A 21,442-nucleotide genomic window follows, 5' to 3' on the forward strand; every position below is an offset into this window, starting at 1 on the left:
CATCAAATAAATCGGTCCTCGTCAAGTGTGTTGCTCACAAAGAGTAAAAACAAGCTAGTTGTGATGTAGTCAAATCTTGTCTTTTTGGTCGTACTAGTACTCGGATGCAAACTGAGGTATCTACTCGTTTATGATCGAGCTTTGCGGCATCGCGTGAATCAACTTCTCCCAGAACCAGTTGACGCTTACCCTGCGATACGTGTTAGTGCGCATGTACAGCTTCATTTCGTTGTCCAGCTCGGCAAAGTTGACGTCATCAAACAGGATGATTATTAACTTGAGGTGATCTTCCAGCACTTTATGGTGAGCTGTGCGAAACTCCAACATGCACCATTCACTCTGTAAGAAGTTATGAGATAGGACCATGAGCATTCGCCTACTTTGCTCGACGCTGTTCAAAAGTCTCGGTGATGAATACAGAGTTTGTAAGGAGGGTGGTGATTTTCCAGTCGCTGTTGCAGTGTGTTTACAACCCACTGACGTTCTTTTTCGCTGTACGATACAAACGCGTCGTATAGCTTGGTTGAATCCAAGTCATCTATGCGGTCAAATGGGTGCCAATTGAAGTGGGTGTTCATGAACTCTTAACAAAAGGATTCTGAGATTCATTCTAAGCGATTTTGAATCGCCTTATAATGTGCTGCTACACAGGGTAAACTGTCTCCAACTTCATGATCAACGCATCTGTAAATTCCTTACTACCTTGTACAAAAGTCTATTTTTCACTAGCTATCCGACCTATATGAGAAACATGTTCTCGTTCCGTTCTACTTCATACAACATGCGTGGAAACTATATACTGGAAATGCCCAAACCTAAAACTACAACTTTTGGTCTCCACTCCTTTACTTATCTGGCAACAAAAAAATGGAATTCTCTACCCAATTTTATAAGGTTATGTAACTTCTCAGACTTCAAAAAGTACATCAGTAAAACCAATTCATAAAACATGTAAATGACAATTTTATAATTAGTTAACATAAGTCAATTGTAAATATGTAAATAGCAATTTCTATTTTAATTTTTCGTTATCAAATATTTTGTTGCTCGGAAATATTAGCTGGTCAAGCTACTCTGAAATTCGAGCTTAAATAAAGTTTATGTATGTATGTATGTATGTATGTATGTATGTATGTATGTATGTATGTATGTATGTATGTATGTATGTATGTATGTATGTATGTATGTATGTATGTATGTATGTATGTATGTAACGCTTTCACGACCCTTTTGTACTTCTGTAGCAGGATAAATATAACAACATTTATGGCTAACAAACTCCCGAGGGTAACAGCTATGATTGTGGAAGTTCTGTCTTGTGTTATTGTGGTTTTATTGGCAACATTTCTGTTGTGCCCGGCAGTTCCGTTGCAACCGAATTTCTCGTCTGGCAAGGTGTAGATAGCTTTTACTTGTTCGGTATTATCCGACTCACAAAGAACATTTTCGATCTGTTCAACTTGTTGCCTGTGGTTGAGTCTCTGCAGCCAGTTCTTCATCCACCTTGTGTTACAACTGCACTTGAAAACATTATCATGCAATGCAAGATTTGTGAAAAGAAGGTTCTCGATATTTCTTGGCAAGCTTGTCAAGTTGTTTGAGTCCACATGTAGAATTCTTATCCGTTTTAAGTTGTTCACCATCATAGGATTTAATTGTTGGATCTTGTTGCGCGTCAAATACAAAGCCAAAAGGTTTTTCATGTAAGGATACACTGGTATGTCCCGGATGTTATTGTCTCTTGAGTTCAATCATGGTACTGCGTGACAATATTCTGGGTACTTCGGTGAGGTTTCTTCCCTCGCAATCGATGAGGATAGTTTGATCCAAACAACGCTCAAAACAAGAACATTCAACAGGACAAAACTTTGGCCTCTTTTGTGCAATTACGTAATTCTCATTAATTTCCAGGATGTTTTGGTCCCTCAGTTCTTCAGGCCAGGCACATTTCCACGTTTTAAACAGTGATTTCCAGGCGTGGTTGCTTTTTAAGAGCGTTTCTATCTTTTGTTTGATGCCTAATATACCGCAATCGCAGATTAAAAGATTCCCTGCCAAATCGATCTCGTATATTTCCAGAAAACGAGTAATTCTCCATTGTTTAACTTCACTTAAGCCTTGAATGTCCAACGTAGTGAAATTGTTATTTGATAAATTGAGCAGTTTGGACCCAGAGTCTTCAAAAGAAAAGTTAGCTATAAATGATTCTTCACTTAAACTTTCGACAACATCCAGAAAATCTTCGAAAGTCAACAAATTGTGGGAGAGATCAATGTTCGACACATTCCTTAGGCGAAATATTACAGAGGGAACATCGCTGAGATTGTTGCTTTGAAGGTAAATCTCCTGCACAACAGAATCATTTGAGAAAACGCCTTCGTCAAGTTTTGCAATTTTGTTACCCTCTAAGTTCACAACCTCGAGTGTGTCTAATCCGTGAAATAATCCACTAGGAATACTTCTGATGTTGTTATGATCTAAGGTAATCTTCTTGATATTTTTTAAGCCCTTTTAAAATATTTCCGGCGGGACGACTGACATGTTATTGTCTCCAAGTCGAATTTCTAGCAACGAGTTCAACCCTGCTGGAATTTTTTCGAGCGAGAGATTTGACAATGTAATTTCTGCCAATCTCGGCCACACATTTTCGGCGATAGAAAGTGTGTCCAATATTCCTTGCGGGGTACTACTGTCAAATTCAATGGCTTTCAGTGTTTGTACGCCGCTTTTTAAAGTTCCTTTCTCGTTTACAAGTTTTGGGGTTTGACGATTAATATCTGCTCCAAACTCAACTCTAAGAAAATCAGTCGCATTTGACCAAACAGCAAGACTTTGCACCGAGACGATGCACGGCCCAGCGAATGTCAAATTTGACAGAACATTTTTGTTTATCAAGGTATGCAAATTCGTAAAACATAGCTCTATCGGTGAGTTGCACTCTATCTCAATATCTAGATAAGACAAAGTGTCATTTGGAACTCTTGGCTGCAACACAGAGGCAATGTCAAAGTGGTATTTAACTGGTAGTTTTTCACTTTTAATTTCGCAATTCACCTTGTAAAAAGAAGAGCTGACTTTGCTGTGACATTGCATGTTTTCTTCAGAATTTTCCCTCTGGTCGTGGCCCTTCGAGGCCATTGTTAACAGCAGACAGACCAAAGTCTTTAACATGTCCTCGACGCGCGACATACACATCGTTAACAGAGGAAACCACGTGTGCAATTGCAACAGGTCTGATCAAAACTGCAAGTGTTAGAGATATGCAATTAAAAATCGATGCCTTCGTTAATCTACAAAAGTGGTAAATGCCGACAAGGAATTGGACGAAAAGAAATTTGCTCACCTGAAATCAGGGTTTCGCCCTTCAGATTTGCTGGATTTCGTTGTTAAAACTGTAAAACTCGAGAACGAAATGCTACTCCAGTTCCTCGATTGCTTGACCTATTTTATAAGTGAACAGGCAACGAGATATATTTAGATAATTGGGTCACTGTCTAAAAACGCGGTAATAGCTGTATTGTATAGGGAAGATATTCGTGTTTCAAATTTCCTGGCAATGAAACAAAAACACTCTTTGTTTCAACCGCCAATAGCACTCTGCTTGGCACACTGATAACAGTAGGTGACGTAACCGATATGTTCACTGTTGGTTCTTTATGCATTCATGCTATTAACAAAAGCTGCTTGTCGCCTTATCAAGATAATCCGTGAATAGAGATTATTAATTTGATTAAATGCAAATCATCATAGCGTCACGGCACTAGAAGACAGTATCTCTCCAGCCCTCACTCCCACCCTCACCTTCCCTGCTACAGGGTCTCGCAGCTCCAGGTATAAACTGTCACGGACTGAGTGCAATTTAGTTGACTTCAGGTTAAAATGTTTGCCCGGTGAGAGGTTTATTTCAGGGTCAGGTTTGTTTAATTGTGTTCTCTCTCAGTTGCTAGGATATTAAACTGCCCACAGAAAATAGCAGTTTTCCTTGACCTCTTCCAGATTGAATCATTTTGTCGTAAACAACATGGAACAAAATGAAGATATGATTAATCATTGCAGTTATACTCACAGTTTAAGCATCGTGAGATTAAAGCCTGAAAAAGTAGCTATGCGAGTAGCTATGAGTATAACCGGTAACCGCGAGCTAAACAGAATAGGGCCCAATATGTTTATATTTAGCGCTAAAACGTAATTTTGGGACTTCTCGGAAAATCATGTGCTTACATCAGGCCATGTCTACGTGCGAACATGCCACGTAACACGTGACTTTACCCGGAAGACGTTTAAAACACGTAGGATCATTCAATCGCGTGACTTCACTTGGGTCTGGAAAATATCGACAGTCACGCAAACGCAAAAAAGGAAAAAAAAAGAAAAAAAGCCTGACCGTGATATTTTTTGTCACCAGTGTGAACAACACAACATAGCAACACAGCAAGAACATAACAATACTTTAATAATAACCTTCTGTATCTGACATACTTGGTATAGATGAATATGCCCAAATGCGCAAATGTAGATAAATAGGAATGACATATTGAAGCACATTAATAAGCACAATGACATAAGACCTCCTTTTTGGTCGCGGTTTGTTTCTCGATATTGTGAACCGCGCTTTGCAAACCAAACCACATGGAAAGCCGAACCACATGGGCACAGTACAGCTTCGCTTTATGTAAAGCATCAATTCCCACACATACATTTTCCTGAAAAAAAACAGAGAATTGACGTAGAGGGAGTTGGCAGTGGGAGACTTAACAATTATTTTATTCATGAAAGAACGAACGAACGAATGTACGAAAGCAAGAATGAACGAAAGTAAGAAAGAACAAATGAATGACTCGCTGAATAAATAAATAAATAAATAAATAAATAAATAAATAAATAAATAAATGAATAACGACACACGCACGTTGTAATTGGTTGAAAGCCATGTAAATGCCATAAAAAGGACAACCCATGCTTTGATTGGTTAGATCGGGTTATGTAAGCTCAGGTAACAATTTTTAGGCCGAAGAACGACCGAGTTTAGAATATTGAGCAAAGTGTTTCAAAGTACGTGAGATGCTAGTTCCTGATAACAAGTGCGGACATCAGATGTCACTGACTGCTCTGTTGGACACAATATGACGACGTACTTAAAAGTACTGCCACTATAATACTGTAGGCTTTGTTCCGGTTAACTACCTGTAGGGCTGCGCAATGCTGCATATGAACTCCGTGGTGGGCCTCGGAGGAACATTAAACCTTTGAAAAGACTAAGAAATAGCCAATTCCAACTCCCTTTTTGGCCTCATGTTGTGTTTGTTTATTTCCATCATTTCAGGGTTAGGGAAAGGTGTCTTGGTAGCAACATCTGAAAAAAACTATCATGGCGTTTCATGTCACAAGTTATGTCGTGGTTTTCGAAACCATAAATTTTCGTTATTACAACCAAAACACACCTTTAAGGACGGTGCCTACTAAATACAAAGGTTTTTGCGCCAGGTTAGGACCTTGCGGAAAAAGTAGATCTTTGCAAGGGCTATCGGGATCCACAAAGAAAAAAGAGGGTAGCCACGCATTTTTTCGAGATAATTAGCCTTGAAGCTCAACAAAAATGCTGACATCAGCATTTTTCTGAAAATAGAAGGAGAGGATATTTCTTCACAGCTTTCTTTAGAATTCGCCTTTACATACAGAAAAGCAAACACATTTATAAAGATCTGAAAACTACATGGTAAATGGTAATATAAAACCCATTTTTGGTATGTTTTTAATAACAAAATCGTTGCAACAGCACTTTTGGCGTCTCTGAGAGCCTTCCTCTGTTTCAGCTAAAATACAGTCTAAATATCTTTTGCTCACAACCAGAAACTAATCACCTGTTGAATAGGCTCTCCACTTCCATTTCATAACATAAAGTATAGGGGTAACCACGCGTTTTTTAAAGTTATTGATCCTTTTTTAAACTTTTTACGGTGCCTGTTACATTACATATTCTGCCGTTCTGATGTTCTTGGTTTAAGTACAGGTTCATTAAACTTGATCTGGTCACAGTAGGAAAATTTTGCTTTCAATTTAGTCGTGTACTTGGTAGCGTAGTTGATTGCGTCATGTCAACCCAGCGCGCGCGTGGCGCTTAAACCATGCCTTGCGTGATGCGCAGAACGTGTGCGCACTAACAAAAGTAGGCACCGTCCTTAAGGTCATTCCACTGAAATAGAACCTGCACTGAGATTTTTGTGAAACTTTGCCTATTGATTGTTTATGTTATAGGAAACTAAATTTTGAAATAAAAATGAGGGGTCCCCATGTTCGTTTACGAGCAACAGCACCTTGTATATAGCCATATAAATCCTTATAATAGCACCATGATTGTAGTCACGATTGCTTACTAAATTCACGTTTCCGACGGTTGCTTTTTGTTTTACACTGAGAATTGGTCCATATTTATTTTTCACAGAGAAATTTATTACTCAATTCAAAACAACAGGAAAAAATGATAGGTCACCATACTCGTTTGCGAGAAAATGACGATTTACCTCTATGGCGACGTCGTAAAGAAAAAGCCGCCATTTTTTAATGCGCGCGCGCTAATCACGCGTGAAATTATGCGCAGTAGGGATGCGCAATGCAATACTGAGGAATAACCTTAATAGTGTTCGAAATGGTAACGAATAGACATAAGAAGACTGTACCGATGACAAAGGGGGAAAAATGGCATACATGCAGTCAAATCGTCCTTCGAGCATACCGATCATAAAGAACAAGTTAAATAGGCGTAAATATTTATGTACTCTCTACAAGACCTGCGTGAAAAGTATTCTTTAAAGAATTTGCTACCAAAACAAACATATCAAATCCAATTAAGGGTGCCCAACACCAAGCTAAAAAACTTGGAAATTTCGCTTGAACGTCAATTGGAACAGTAATTTCTCGCTTGGAACGGAACGTACGAAATTTCGTACCATTGGCTAATCTTTTCATAGGAAAACAACAACCGGATACTAAATTATAAATGGTAACCCCTAGATAATTAAGAATCATCTTCAAGTACATCTTTTAAAAACACGCGAAAACAGCATGAGCGTACTGTTTCTATACTACTTTTTACTGATCATAGCTGTACGTTTTTCAGGGGCTTTCCGGTAACCCGGCTACACAAATTTAATAACAGCCGGGGGAGGCAGGTAGACAGGCAGAAAGGGAAGGGAAATTTCTTTACTTTTGAGCAAAGACACTGAAACACTAATCGTTAAAAAACGTATTCGTAATTTCCGAAATTACTGCACTTATCAATGTTTACAACGCATCGTGAACACAACAAACTATTCGTATCATATGTGGTCAGCACTGTAAAGATGGGGTAGTGTCTGTTTCCTTTCTATACTCTTCTTTACGTGATGGAAGGAATCAAACCCTGCTACACATTCGAACACAACATGATGGTGCTGTTATCGGTTAATCCACGTGAAGGAAACACGCGAAGGGTCTCCAATCATTATTATTCTCCCATCATAGAACGATAAGAGCACGTTTCTAAGTCAGCATGGGGCCGCGAGAATGTGTTACGTTGCTTAGGAACGTCTCTGTCCTGCAACCTGCGGGCCTAGAAATCCTTGAATCCTTGCAGATCATTCCAGGATGGAGTGGGGTAAGTTTCATCTTCCATCACACAAAACAGCATAAATTAATACGAACAGGAACAAACATGAACGATATTCTTCTTCCGTTAAAAACAAAACCAACTGAAGCCATTGTGTTTTTTGTGTTTCCCTGAGTAGCGACTGAAGCCAAACAGAGCATGATGTCGTCTCTCGCTGAATCAAGACTTTTCGCGTTCGCGATGTTCGTAAATTTCACAGTTAGAACATCAGCGAGCGAGCAACGTTTTATGAAGAGCTTGGATGAAAGACTGTTTGATTGTCAACCTCTGACTCCTGTTTATCCTGTGAGAAAAAAATGTTTAGTTCCTAAGAAATGATTAAACAAATGGCTGAACTTCAACGCTAACGAGCGCGCTCAGTTTGACAAATGGCTCACCAGCAGGGTTCTATCTATTGTTTTATAGAAAGTACTGCTTGTCCCCGTGCAAGCACAAGATGCTAGTTAATAACAGGCAGCCCAACCCCCTCTCCCTCCCCTCCTCCAGCATTTGTCAGGTTGCGCTAACAACCACCCAACAATGGTGGAGAGAAGCACCGGATGAATCACGTTTCCTCCCCAAAAGCACAACACAAAGAGTCCAGCGGAGTCTCGAACCTGGACCATTGACCTAGAGACCAATTCAATCCTTGTAATTCACAAGCTGTTCACATTAGACTTTGGCACGTTTTTCCCAGCGCGACACTTGTACGTACTAAACGCCGCATGAAAAAGGAAAGAGATGTTTGTGTGTGTGTGTGTGTGTGTGTGTGTGTGTGTGTGTGTGTGTGTACACTGACTGCTCACTGATTTCAGTTGTCTTACCTTAACTACCTTCTCAACACACTTGACGACATCAGCAATCTGCTTGCCTTTGAACCCTGCTGCTCCAGTGGATGTCTTTGCCTTTTTCAGATCAAGGACAAGTTCCTGTCTGAAGAGTGAACAAATATTAATGAAATATGACTCACTTCAAACATTCATTATATAATGATCAAATCACCTGTTCTCTCATTGGTTGCGTACATTGTTTTCTGTACCACTGATTCTCAGGAGGCTAACATGTAGTATACTGCCTGCATGTACATGTACTGCATTTTGTTGGCTAACATGAATTTCGGATTCCCACAAACACTGTCGTGTCGTGTCTGCATCGGGTTAGGTAAACTCGCACACCAATTTCAGCCTTAATACTACACATGTTAAAATCTCACCAAGCTGATTGGCTGAGTGCAAGTCATTTTATCCCAAACTGCGCAGAAAGTTGAAATTGAGTGCAGACGTTGGGATTGACTGCAAAAAGCTGAAATTATATTACGTGTACCGAGTGGAACCCCGTTAATGCGGTCACCAACGGGCCATAAAAAATTGACCGTAATAACGAGGTGGTCGTATCAACGGAGTTGAGTTAAACTTCAAGATTGGTCTATTTCAAGTGACGTCTTGACGGACATCACAATTGAACTTCCAAACAACTGTTCTTTAACAAGAATTCGAAATGCAGGTATAATTAAAGAAAAAAAAGTTGAAACTTTAGTCAGTACATACAATTTATTATATGGCTTTGGCTTGTGGCCGATATAACGCACGCTCTGATTGGCTAAGAGCGAGATCTGAGCGGTCATTATGCAGCCGTAATGCCCACGGGCCGATTACGGATTATGCAAATTAGGAAGAGCCCGGCTCTGAAAATTCAAGCGCATTGAAACGATGAAAGCCAGAGAAAGTAAGTAGCTAAAAGTTTAGAGATGTTTCCTTAATAAAATTAATATAGAAGTCGTTTGTGACTTACCAGCCGGTAACCTTGGCGGACACTAGTGAAAAACAATCAAAGTTTGCCGAGTCTTAAAAGAAGCTAAAATCGCTAAGTGAAAAACACCATCGGCAGGTCTGTCATGCATCCTGAGCAGAACACCACGAAGAAACTTATAAGTTATCATCTTAGTCACAACAATTACCGAAATATTGAACTCCGTCACAGTTCTCATCGCATAGATTCCCTCGCTTTAACACAAGCAAGTGTAAATCAGCTTCCAGGATCATCAGACGTAAACAAATGGGCGGTTTCTGTTGGTAGCAGTGTTTCCGATAACTGCAGCAAGTTTTAGACGTTTACAAGGCTTGAAAAGTTCATCCATAAATCCCAGAATGAAGAAGGCGAAGATATGTTGTCGAAAACGAATGCAAAGATCGAGTTATTCTGAGCAGTACATTCTGAAACATTAGTTGGTTTGGACTATTTTGAAGCACTTTCTGTCTTTTCTATATTCGTTGACGTTTCGCCACAAAAGTCAGAAAAACTCCCCCATCAACTTGTGGTACTACGATACTAAAATACCTTTTTGAGGCTGTGACAATCACTTTTCCCGTAAAGAAATGTGTGTTTTTAACGGAATACGTAATACATTGGTGGAGTTCACTGACTGTGTAGTTTTGCATCGTTTTGCATTGGGTTTGAGACGATGAATGAATCGATAAACGCGCGCATCGCCGGATGTAAATTGACGACTTCCGCTCGAATAATTTTTTTCTTTTCCGTAATTCATGAGCCATATAATAAACAACTTAATAACCTCGACCGTTCGGTCGTTACGGCAAAAATCTCAAACCTCGGCCTACCGTATTGACCTCGCTATCGCTCGGTCAATACGGCAAGGCCTCAGTTTGAGATTTTCCCGTAACGACCTCACTCTCGGTTATTAAGTAGTTAAAGTGCACTAACCCCCAAAATTTTTTTTTCGCTAGAACGAATCTACTTATTATTTGAAATAGTTCTGCGAAAAAATTTTTGGATTCCGTTAAATCCTCGATTTTCTGTGCCACGACGAAATCTCGAAAATAGCTCCAAAACACCGCCATTTTGTTTCATGACCGAGTTTGAGGAAAATGGGTCCAGCGGCTCTTGTGACGTCTACCCAGGAAGGTTGGATATCTCATTTCCTCTCATTTCCTTCAGGATGGTGCAACACACATTCGAAAAGTGCGCAGAAACGCCTTCCAGAGGTGCTATCGGCTGTTGCAGCAATATTCCAGATTTAAAGAAAGATATACTGTACAATTTACTGACGATGATCGGCTAATGGTGCAATAAAGACGTAAACGATGGTTGATTTTGTCGAACCGAAACAAGCGAACTGAATCTGTGAGAACCATTGAAGAACTCTCACTGGAATTTGTTCCGCAGACTTTCGAACGCTATTTTCATAAATTTTCTGCTTAAAGCTAACCAGCAATTTGTAGAAATACCACCGACAACCTATATCTTCCAATCCCGCAGTATTTATAACATAACCTGCAAAGTTGTGTGATCCGGTCATGATCAAGAAGCGTTATACTGATACGTAAATAGATCGCAACCGTACGCCGCTAACCAACACTTATTTCTCTTTCGATTTAGATGAAAGTCGAAGATTAATCCTCTAGAATTACATGATAACAAAATTGTTAGACTCACAGAGTTTTTCGAAGGTTTGGAAATCAGCAGTGTGACAAAGATTCTGTGCAATAGCGTCGAAAATATGACCGCGTAACATTATCTGCGGACCGCTTAGGGAACACATCCTTTTCGCTTATCCGACGAATTGCACTGCAAACTTTGAGAACAATTTACATTGGTTATTTGGAGTTACGACTTAAAACGTGTGACAATGTGAAATCGGTAATTGTATGAAATGTTTCCTTCCGCCTTACTTCCCGCAGCTTCAAAAATACAGGTCCAAACAATGCGATTTTCAATCGATCGAAGCCAATGTTTTGGAGGTCATCAAGTCTCGAAAACTGCAACACGTACGTCGCTCTTATAAACATGAAGCATTCAACTGAAAGTAAAACACAAACTGGATTTAACAGAACCTTGACAAAATACATTCTCGATAAGGACAAATGTAAACGGGCTATAAACACGCGTGGGAATCTTATGTTTAGTTGACGAAATTACCATCCAAAGCAGTCCTTGAGTTTTCTTTCCTGCTGTTCGTTTGCCTGCTCCTCCACCTCGTATCTAGCTTTCCATTCCTAATATACAAGCAGCTCGTCCGCAAAGACGTCTTCCCCGTCGTCGATTGAAATATTGTAAATTGCTCTCAAAGCTCTAAGCAGTGAGTTCACAGTTGTCGAACGTGCTCGATTGAAGTTTATTTCAGAGCCTTCCGAATCGAAACTTAACTGACTCCAGTGACGAAAAAGAAATGACTCTGAGACAAAACTTGGACGTTTCAGTCCCAAAATACATCGGAACGATTAGTTTTGCATTCTATTTTCTCGAGCAAATACAGTGAGTTGACTGAGGCGCTATTGTGTTTGGTTCCTGGGTAGACGTCATCAGGTACCGCCGCCCCAGACTCCCTAAAACGCGGTCGTGAAACACTTAATCGCGACTTTGAAAGGGCATAGTAAATCGAGGATTCAACCAAATTCAAAAATTTCTTCGCCCAAATGCTTCAAATAAAGTCTAGATTTGTTTTAGCGAAAAAAAAAAATTTGGGGTTAGGTGCACTTTAATAAACAATGGAAAGATGAACATACCTGGTTCGGTTGGCCGTATTAACGGGGTAAAATTATAGAGGATTATATGGGTTGGGATTTCAGAATGTGCCCGTTGGCCGTATTAACGAGGTGGCGAAATTAGCGGGGTTTTCGTATAAGAACATGTATGGGCGTTTTGCCGGGGGGGTAAAAAGACTGGCCGTAATGACGAGATTAACGTGTTAACGAGGTGACCGTAAGGCGGGGTTCCACTTTATACATTTTAATAAATAATCAAATGATTTTTCTCGTGCAGTTTGTATTAAATAAGCACTGGTAAATTTTTCAAAGACTACAATTTACAATTTACAATTTACAGATTACAATTTTCTTCAGTCTGACAAAATTTACTTGTTACAGAAAATAATTTGATTACAAAATCTTTTTTGACTTTGATTTACAAAATAAATCATTTGATTACCTGTACTAAATAACACAAAACTAATTGTCCCTAGCAAAGTTAAATGCTGGTTTTAAGCCCCTTCCATCCACCCCTTCCCTTTTCCAGTTATACACCGTTTCGGACATGAGGCCTTCCCCATATAAAACTGATCCATTCTAATAAACTAACTCTCTCACCGTATTTCACATAGATGTGACCTAAAACAACCTTGAATATTTAACAAATAGATTCTGTATGTTGCCGTGCGTCTGTTCAGTAACAGATCACAGATGACGTCAAAATGTGGTAAGAACAAAAAAGTGGCACACGAGGTGATATAAAGACACACGAAAATTCTTACGAAGTTGTTTCAGCCCAGGGGTTTGACTAGCGTCATACGGAACTGCAACACTAAAATTCTACAGTGTGAGTGTTAGAGATACTGAGGGGAAACTTATCGCCGGAAGGTATTTCATGTTTCATTACTCCATTGGTCAGTGGTCACACATCGATATGAAACGATAAACAACTTCAACGATCATTACATTTACACAAGAAGTCTTCGAACACGCTCTTAGAACAATCTTCGCGGTAGAGGGTTTAAGATAAGATCTTATAAATTCCAACTGTTTCATACCCATAGAGGTATATGCAGGGGGGAGGGGGTTACTATTGGTACAGTATTAATGGTATTATAGTAAGTACAGCTACATGTGGTAAAAGGAAGGGAATGACAAGAGGCGTACACTTGAATTTATGTACCTGTGTTGTTATGGGAGGGTTAGTCATGTAACTGTAATGGTGTAGAAGCTAAGCATACCTGGACTTGTTTGGAAACCTCTTATGAAGCGCATCCATCAACTTGTCATAAGTAGACTTGCCACGTGCTGGAGGAGAACAGGAAGGGGAGGGTTGCTCAGGTTCCTCATTTGGAACAGGCTCTGTGTTCAGACCAGGGGGACGACGGAGCAGTGCCGAACCAGTTCGTACCCTATTATCTGACGGAATATTGGGTTGTACCACAAGGCTGGACAGATATTGAGAAATAACCTCGGTGGGAATTCTTTGAAATGCAAAATGTGGAGCCGGGAAGAACGCATTTAGTGGCTGTTGACAAGTGGAGGCTGACACAGTTGTATTGGTTGAAACAGGTGCGTCACCATTTGGTACTTTCGAAGCAATGTGTTGATCATTGTGAGGTAAAGGGTTGTCATCACTGAAGGCTGACGAGTTCTGTACTGAGGGTCGCTCCTCGGCTGGAGGTGACTGGGAAATAGTCGAGGCTTGTAACTTTTCTCCTACTTTCGAAGACAGAGGTGGCGAAAAAACGTCGTTCCCTGGTGGACTACACGAGGTTTCTGCTGACTGTAATGTTGAATAAGAGCAAGCCAGCGGTGAAGTTCTCGATATATCTCCTTGCAGTGCTGAGGCTGTGGTTGGGCAGTCAGCGCTATTCTTAGTACCGCCATCCTCTCGGGACTCTCCATCTTCTAGTGAATGCAAGGTATTAAATTTGTCCCTCGAACAAGGATTGTCAGTGAATTGTCTGTTTAAACATGGAACACTACTTAATTCAATATCACACAGTTCATTTACACTCCCAGGTGGTCTGCCCTGTGCTTTTTCTACCTGCGTTGGTTTGAATGGAGGACTTTTTGATTTTCGTCTTGTGTAAACTGTCCATCCACTACCACTCTCTTCCTCTTGATTAATTTCCTCAGAGCCTCTGTTCTCTATACGTCTGTTCATGCTGTGTGAAGATAAATAAATTATTCAAACATTATATCACTGTTGAAGTTTATCTTAGCTCAAATTACCACAATAATTACCCATGAGTTGCTGCCAACTGGCCTAGTGGATCAGTCAGTATAGCAAAGGTGCTCTTATCCGAAGGCCGTGGATCCCCAAATAGGGCACTTGACGCCATCTTTGAAAGCTAACACATTACTACTAGTTAGAACGCTGACAAGCAGGACGTCTTTAAGTTGACGGCCAGAGGCTGAAACGTTTTTGAGTTCAGAGTCCTGGGGTCCGTTTCTGGAAGGTCCCGAAAAGTTTTCGCACCCGAAAGCTGTAGCGAAATCTTAAACCTTATGATTACAGAGCTGTTTTATTTACATATTCTTAATATAAACAGAGGTTCCATTCCGTACAAGAAGTTTCAGGCGTATACATCTCTCTGTCTTTAAATAGCTATTAACTAAAAATGTCTTTTCGGGCCCAAAAAGTTTCCGGGGCTTTCGAGAAACAGGCGCCTGGTATTTAGCGAGTAAACTATGAACTCTCATTTTTTCAAAAAAAGTCTCGAAAAATACATGTCCCTATGAACGATTTAGTAGGGTTCCATGGTACATATGTTCTTCTTAAACAGCGAATTTAACAAGGGTAAAATTGCCTTCTTAGGCCTTCTTAGGTATGCTAGGAGCATGTTTATAACAACTGTTACATACCAAGTTTTACACTTTGCATCCTTATTAGCTTGCAAGAGTGCAGTTTTCATTTCCTGCAGCTGGTCGCTTACAAATTGCAGCTTTTCTCTTTGCTCTTTCATAATAGAGTTTAGGCTTTCGATGGCAACTTCCTTTATTTGTATGGTTCCCTTGCATGATTCCAGTTCTTCCTCTTTAGACTTCAGTTCCTTCATTATTCTCTTTGCTTCAGATTCTTTTTGTTTCTTCAGTGTCTTGAGGTCTTTCTTCAGTTTCTGCAAATTGTAAAAGAAAGTCTTTGTTTCAGTTGGAGATTTAGTCATTATAGCTTACATTTAACATTAGCTCGCAAGAGTGCAGTTTGCATTTCCTGCAGTTGGTTGCTTACAAATTGCAGCTTTTCTCTTTACTCTTTCATAAGTTCTGTCATAACATTGTCAAAGTAGCCGTGGATTCACAAGGCGATAGCCCAGTTGATTCCTAGACTACTCTGACAATGTTACGACGAAATTCATTGTCAATGACGGAACAGAGCATGAAAAACTGACGTCAATTTGTTTTAACAATAACAAAGAGGCATGAATTATAAATTCATGTGTCTGTACATTTCTACAATGACAATAAAAAAAAAAGCAAAATGCAATTTGGGAATAACTTTCCAGCTTTTCGCTACTTGTACTTTGTCCAGTAGTTTGTTATTCTCTCTCACATGGTCACGTATTCAAATTTTCGCTCATGATACTGACAGTGTTTCAGCTAGAAAATTTTACTTGAGGGCCAAAGTAACACCTGAAGACCTTTTATAGGGGCCAATTTTTTTTAGGAAAAAGCCAATAAATTGAAAGCTAAAGAAGAAAAAATGCATCAAGGTACCAAGGAAACTAAAGCAGTTTATTAGGATCTATGATAAAATTTAATAGTAAGTGGCTTTTGAAGTGTTTCTACTCAATAAAGTTTCTTTTGAATCAGTTACCAGTATGAAGGATCCGCACATTACAAGAGAACAATCCATAGGCATACATGACGTAGTCAATGATCAAGGGTTTGCAATGCATTAAAGGGCGATTTCAAACACGGTCAGCCATTTGGAAGTTTTCCGATGTAAAAGAATCAATAAAGCAAAACAAAAGAACGGATTGACTTCTTATTGATCGTCAACACAAAGACATGCAGTCGCCATTATGGCGACGAAACCAGAATTGTTGGTCGCCAAGGATGAAATGTTAGTTGCATTGGCGACCGTATGTGTTAAGCCTGCAGTCTTGTAAAAGGGGCGACCACGCACCGTTTACAAGGGTCTTCATGATTCGCCAAACGAAACAACAGGTATACAACACAAACAATGCCCCTAGCCCTAAAAACAAAAGAGATGCAGATTAACAAGAACAAATCAAAATAGAAGTTTTAAAGAGGTGCAGGTCATCTGTGTAAAAGGAAAGGGCCAAATTAGCCCTTTTTTCGTTTTTCTGAGGGCCTTCTCTGATTGCAACGTGGGATTCCCACGATGGCGCGCTCTGGCAAAAACACTGTGCTCATAGACATGAAGGCATGTAGAAGATACATTTACATGTACATGTAGGTATAACAACAATCTGCAATCTCATTACCCTGCCATTGATCGATGAAGATCAATGATGGAAGCCAGTGGCTAAACTGAACTAAACAAAGTAGTAACACATTACAGTAGTGTGCATACAATGATAATTCATTGTAGCTATAACCTAAGAGTTGGAATAAATAATCTCTCCTACAGTATAAGAAGGGAACTACAGGTACAGAATGTATATTACTCAATACTGTACTAAATATCTATGTTCTACCAAATTTTGAGAAAAGACGTAAGTACCTCAATTTCCTCTGTCTTGCAGTTGAGCTCCTCTTTTAGCTGCTCCATAACTCTTTTGTGGTTATGTTTTGTATTGGCTGACACGTCCTTCTCATTCTGTAGACTTTCACTAAGTTCATCGACGGCTTTCTTTTCCTTAAAGTACAAGTCTTTATAGCATAACTCCACATCATCTCCTGCAGCACTCTCATCAAGTTTCCACATCATGAACTCCTCTGCAAAAGCTTCTCTGAAAGCATCAACTTGCACCTGTGTGGATTGCTTAAGAAAGCCATGATCTTTTTCGCATGTTTGACTGTGACAATCAACTGTTATGACCTCAGTTTGAGTACTAGCATGATTGAAAACAATGGAAGCTCTTTCCATAGACTCCACAGAGGAAGCTGTATTGCCATGCAGTCGACCATGAGAATAGTCAGCTGAAACTCCTGCTATGTTAAACGTCTCAGTTGGAACTACTGGTTTACCAATTTTGATGCCATTTCTCCTGGCCAGCTCCTCAAAGGTGTTCCCTTTTGTTTGCGCTGCTACTTCACGGATTTCATCACTTGGATGATATATTAAATAGTCATCACTGGTAGCAGGTGAAAGAGATGACGAAGATGAAGCATTGGATAATTTACCACTAACTTTGATGCCTCTAAGCCATGCACTTTCTTGAAATCTGGCAATTTGTGGATCTTCCTCCAATAAATTTGTGCCTGTACAGAAATCATTTTCTTGTATATTCTCTGGCGCAACAGAGTCAGAACTTTCAGAGCAAGACGCTGAAAGCCTGTCAGTTTTTTTCTTGCCTACTTTGATCCCATTTAGCCAAGCCAGTTCCTCAAATCTTGAAATCTGTGCATCTTGCTCAGTACAGGCATCTAAGCCATCTGCTTCAACGACTGCCGCTGTTTCAACTCTATGTACACCGGGGCTGGTAACAGAGGAAATGCTGCGTTTTGGAACACTGCCAACTTTGATCCCTATTTGGCGTGCAATTTCTTCAAATGCTGCAATCTGTGCATCTTCCTTCATAGAAATTGCAACATGTTCAACGTTGAGTGTGTTCTCTGATGTGGTAACGTTGTCATACTCTTTACCTTCCTGTATCATTCCAGTTGTACATGCCGACTCTTGCTGGTTTTCAACTTTTGATGTGCTTTCACTTTTCTCACAAACACACGTTTCTCCTTCGGACTTAATCTCTACATTTCCATCTTCTTCAGTTCTCAAATGTATCACCTCAGAATCAAGTTCAAGTGTATGCTCGAAGTTATTAACACCGTCTTCATTTGTCACCGCTAAATCAGTCATTTTCGTTGCTGTTTCAGGGATCTGAGCAAGACTTTCTACTGCCCGTTTAGGTTCTTCTTCCTCACCTACCACTGTATGGGTTATATTGCTCTGTACTTCTTGATCTACCACTAAATCCGTGTCCTCTTCAACTTTAATACCACTCACTGCCGCCTTGCTTTTAAAAAGGCTAAGTTTGTCAGAAGCACGTGACTTGGAATTGTTTTTACTTTCAGACAGAAATTGAGATGGAGCACTAAATCCTTGTCCCTCAGTTGCATGTTTCTCATTACTAAGCACGTTATAATAATTTCCCACTGAGGAATGTAAAATACCTTCCCTTGTTTCCCCATGCCATTGTGGTGATCTAGAAAGTGATGTCAAATTGTGATCTTTATTTGAATGTCCAATGTTTGAATTGTCTGGCGGAGGTGTCCTTGAACTAGATAAACTGGTGCTCTCTGTTTGATCCTTCGAACCTACAGATAACACAAAACAGGAATTAAAAAATAAAAATACAGGTGTAAAAGGCGACCAACTAACTGGGAAGGAAGTAGATTTATTTTGATATAAACCTTAAAATTTTACTTCGGCTCAAAAGTTCAAAGGCTCAGGGAAATAGAATGAACATGTGCAATAAAAAAATTACAGTTATTGTGACAGGTATTCATCCTGTTATATTGACGCAATTTCCTTTGTTTTTGTTTTTCTTTTTTCTCCTGGAAGCCTTAGAGCCAAGTTGATTGTAGAATTTTTTTGCCAAGTTGATTGTAGAATTTTAAAGTACATGTACATGTTTAAAAATACGCTACAGTGCATTAACATTTGTCCTGATGAGTTTTAATTCCTTACCACTAGTACATATTGTACATTACTTTGTACATTACTTTATACATTTCTTAAGGCAACTCACCCAAATGGTGAGGGCTGTCATAAAATGGAATCCCGGCAACAGTGAAATTTTGATTTCAAGTATACAAAATGTAGCTGCAAATGCATGTACTTCACCAAACAGAGCAGAACTAAAATGTACAGGATGCAAAGATTGTGCACATAGACTGTGTAAACATGTCCATGCAAGATCTGTTGCATCCTTCAAAACCCTTCCCAGTCGGTTATTATTACATGTACAGGTTCATGTAGTTACAAGTGAAAGTCTACATGTTTGACTTCCTCAAAGTCCTTGCTCTGGGCACACTATTTGCACTCTTTTGTAGAGACCAGTGACAGATCCTGATGTACAATGTAGTCAATAAAAAGAGGGATGGGGGAGGGTTTCAAAAAGAGCAGCAAAGCCTTTTCTTACCTATTAAACATCTGGGTTCTTTTCTATTACATGTATTGTATCTCCTACATTGTACATCACTAGTGTCTCCTGATCATTGGCTGGTACCTTTTCCATTGTGCCCACTATTGGAGAAGCCCACTACTGAAGTCACATGTGCAAATTTACATGTACATGTGAGGTGTTTGCCAAGGTGACAACAGGGTCCAGCTTGATGACCAATGTCAGGAGCCATAAAGCAACTCTCTTTGGTTGACATTTTCTTTCAAACCAGCTTGATTTTTATTCCCCCTTTAATTTCAAACAGTACAGCTCTATCATAAAATTAACCAAGAAGACCCCAAGAAGTGGGTGTTTGTAATGATGAAATAAGACACTCTTTAGAACATGTAAAATAAACAATGTTAATGAGGTTGCACATCATTTGTGACAACATAATGTATGCAGCCTAAGAATAAAACTTGAATGAAGCCAGTTTCTCTACAACCTCTGCAATGTGTGACAAAACAAATGAACTGGCTTGACTATGCTTACATGTAGTTCTGTCTGAACACCAAGTGGCTATTTTCTTGCACTCAGCCCCATAGTGGGCAAGGTGAAATTCATTATTTCTAAAATTAATAATGAATTTACACTTGGCAAAATGAAACTTCGTTATTTCTAAATAATGAATTTACACACTCAGTGAAGTTTATTATTTCTAAATAATAAATTTACACTCGGCCAGGTGAAGTTTATTATTTCTAAATAACAAATTTACACTCGGCCAGGTGAAATTTATTATTTTTAAATAATGAATTTACACACTTGGTGAAGTTCATTATTTCTAAATAATAAATTTACACTTGGCAAGATCGAACTTCATTATTTCTAAATAATGAATTTACACACAATTCGGTGAAGTTCATTATTTCTAAATAATGAATTTAGACTCCTGGCAAAAGAATTTATTTATAAATAATAAGATTTACAAACTTTATGATATGTAAATAACTATTTTAGAAATGACTTCATTTATAAATAATTGAAGTTGAGTAGTTTATTATTTATATATAACTCTATGGTAAAAGATATTTTATAAATCAGGACGAGCCTAAAATAATTATTTACATATCAACAGACAAGTTCTTGTGTCTTATTTATAAAAAAAATTTCTGGCATTTCCAATTATTTATAAATATGGGAAAATGGCATAAATTCGGTCTAAATAATAAATTTACAAATGGTGCCCCATAAGGAAGTGATGAAGTCAGTCACTAAGTAGGAAGATACACTTGGCAGTGGCTTGTGTTTCACCCTACACTTTACTCTCCTCACTTCCTTGTGTGCTTTTTAACAGGACAAAACCAAGGTCAAGCCTTTTAAATGTATTTGTTAACTTAATAAGTGAAAATGAAGAGCACATGGGTTTACAAGTTCAAAACTTTTAATCAAATGCATATTTAAACCACAGCATATTTATATACATTTTACTTGTACATGTACCTGGCGCACAAACTGTTATTCCGTTTCGCTCTGCATTCTTTTTAAAGTCTTCAAGAGCATCCCCTTGTTTAACTTTTCCTGCAAATGATTTCCATTAATTAGAAACTATCATTAAATATTTTAACCTTCTCAAACTCATCAATAATTCGTCAAGTGTAAACAAAGGATATCATTGCCTGATTAATTTTCACGCCGAAAAGGACTTTGTACCAGTCTGTAAATTATGGGATTATTGATCCCTATAGTCAGAAAAAGCACACCAAGATTCACAAAATCCCCAAGTTTAGTGTTAATCAGGCTACTTTGACTGAGATACAGCCATTTCAAAACGCCAAAAATACACAGAAATATTTGGTCATCTGGACGCAGCATCCAGATGGCCATACATTTTTTAGTAAATTTTGGTGTTTTCAAACGGTTGTACAATTGTATTTCTCCGTTTTCTAATTAGCTTTAGTTTTGATTGAGAAGATATATCAAACACTCAAGACAGTGTTTGACCACATTTCCAAACACCTCGAAGTTCGTCAAAAATATTCTGCTGCACGGTGTATTTTCAACCTCTCTTCTCAGTGTTTGGAAATGTGGTT

At 39.0% G+C, this 21,442-nt stretch overlaps 2 pseudogenes across 1 annotated transcript in view; both read right to left on the reverse strand.

The window, feature by feature from the left end:
- LOC145470037 (toll-like receptor 2 type-2) overlaps positions 1–4,844 on the reverse strand; it is a 6,215-nt pseudogene extending 1,371 nt beyond the window's left edge.
- A 1,782-nt stretch (positions 4,845–6,626) lies between these two features.
- The window catches only part of LOC145469940 (uncharacterized), a 35,164-nt pseudogene continuing 20,348 nt past the window's right edge, over positions 6,627–21,442 (reverse strand). Inside the window, exons 3-7 of the transcript XR_014042402.1 lie at positions 20,853–20,930; positions 16,805–18,561; positions 14,980–15,233; positions 13,350–14,279; positions 6,627–8,557 (exon numbers count right to left, since the gene is read on the reverse strand). The product of XR_014042402.1 is annotated as an uncharacterized LOC145469940 (transcript). The remainder of the gene's footprint in view (positions 8,558–13,349; positions 14,280–14,979; positions 15,234–16,804; positions 18,562–20,852; positions 20,931–21,442) is intronic.

The sequence above is a fragment of the Orbicella franksi genome, chromosome 15 (assembly GCF_964199315.1).
Source record: "Orbicella franksi chromosome 15, jaOrbFran1.1, whole genome shotgun sequence".
NCBI lineage: Eukaryota > Metazoa > Cnidaria > Anthozoa > Scleractinia > Merulinidae > Orbicella > Orbicella franksi.